The 1,669-nt window shown below is 38.5% G+C and overlaps 1 non-coding gene across 1 annotated transcript; it reads right to left on the bottom strand.

The window, feature by feature from the left end:
* Positions 1-1,339: 1,339 nt before the first annotated feature.
* On the bottom strand, positions 1,340-1,446 carry LOC141603775 (small nucleolar RNA R71). Its single transcript, XR_012525628.1, has one exon. It is a non-coding gene; the product is annotated as a small nucleolar RNA R71 (small nucleolar RNA).
* Between the last annotated feature and the right edge of the window lie 223 nt (positions 1,447-1,669).

Below are 1,669 nucleotides of genomic sequence, written 5' to 3'. Positions count from 1 at the left end.
ATGTCAAACTCTAGTTAGCCAATCATTACTGATTAATGTTGATCAGTTGACTATATAAATGAGTCATCCCTTACATATTCTTAACTTGAGATTTAAACATGTGATCGCACTATTGTTGAGGACACGGACTCCAACAAGACCATGCATAAGAGTTGAATAGGGGGAGACTAAGTCGACTTATAGGTGTTGTACAGTCTAGATGACCAGGCTCCGGGACCTAAATTCTCCTAGGGATTGTAAGATACACACTAACTCGATCCCATCACAACAATAAGTGCTTGCATCTATTTGATAATATGTTTGTATAATCTATTCCCATGAATCCCATATGAACCCATGACACCCTAGTGATTTTAATCATTTGTTTACAAACCCGTTTAATTGCTTTGATTTGTTTTCATTAATTCACATTCATCTTGTTGATTAGTTTAGACCACATCTCATCTCAACCCAATTTGTGACACCCTTGGACATAACTACTTACAATTGAAAATCCTACATCAATACCCGTTCCCTGGGATCCGACCTTTACTTACCTCTTTACTAAGAGTAGTTTGTGAAGTTATAAATATTGTTTTGGTTGGTAGCTTTTGACGACAAGTTTTGAACCGAACCAAAAATGGCGCCGTTGCCGGGGACGGTGTTCAATTCATTTGATTTTCATTAATTATTTTTAGTTGTGTCTTTCTTTACCTTGGGGAAGTTAATCTCCTCAAGGTTGTTCTAATTGTTTTCGAGTTGTTTGATATTTTGCATGACTAGGAGATCACACGGTAATTTATTTCCTATTGATTTCGAGATTGAAAGGACCTTAACCAACAATAGAAGAGTTGCTAGAGGTAATTCAAGAGTTGTAGGTATTGGTGAGATTGTGGACATTCAACCAAATAACATTGAGTTTGTCAACCCTTTTGCAAGAAAAGGAAAGGATAACCCAATTCAAAACCCACCACAAAATCAACCTACAATGCCTAAATTTTCATCACATTCCGTACCAACCGAGGAGAACCTACCAAACGGTACTCCTACACCACCACATTTAACCGGTAATTTCATTGGCAAATCCACATTCATACAATTAGTTGAAAGAAGTCAATTTGGAGGGATGCCTAGTGAAGACCCTCATTCACATATGGAGACTTTTTGTGACTATTGTGATGCAATTTCTCAAACCGGAGTTACTCAAGACCAAATCCGATGGGTATTGTTTCCTTTTTCTTTGATCGGTACCGCAAATCAATGGTTGAAGAGCCTAGACAAGGTTACCCTTGGTATTGATTCATAGAAGAAGTTAGCACTTGCCTTCTACAAGAAATTCTACCCTCCGGAGAAGACTAATATGTTGAGAGCCCAAATCACCGGGTTCAATCAAAGGGATGAGGAATCATTATAGGAAGCATGGGAGAGATTTAAGAACACTTGTCGTTCTTGTCCACACCATGAACTTAGTAAGTGGTTCCTTGTGCAACAATTTTGGAATGGTCTATATGAAGACTCCCGTAATATTCTTAATATGGGATCCAATGGGATGTTTACCGAAGTTGATGACAATCAAACATGGTCCAAAATCGAAGAGATGGCGGTTCATAATTCCCAATATAGTAGGCCTCGAAAGGCCACTAGAGGAGGAAAGCGTAAGGTAGATTCCATAACTCAATTGGGTGCTCAA

The sequence above is a fragment of the Silene latifolia genome, chromosome 9 (assembly GCF_048544455.1).
Source record: "Silene latifolia isolate original U9 population chromosome 9, ASM4854445v1, whole genome shotgun sequence".
Classification (NCBI taxonomy): Eukaryota; Viridiplantae; Streptophyta; class Magnoliopsida; order Caryophyllales; family Caryophyllaceae; genus Silene; species Silene latifolia.
The sequence above is the reverse complement of the archived record's forward strand: the minus strand, read 5'-3'. Positions and strand labels throughout refer to the sequence as shown.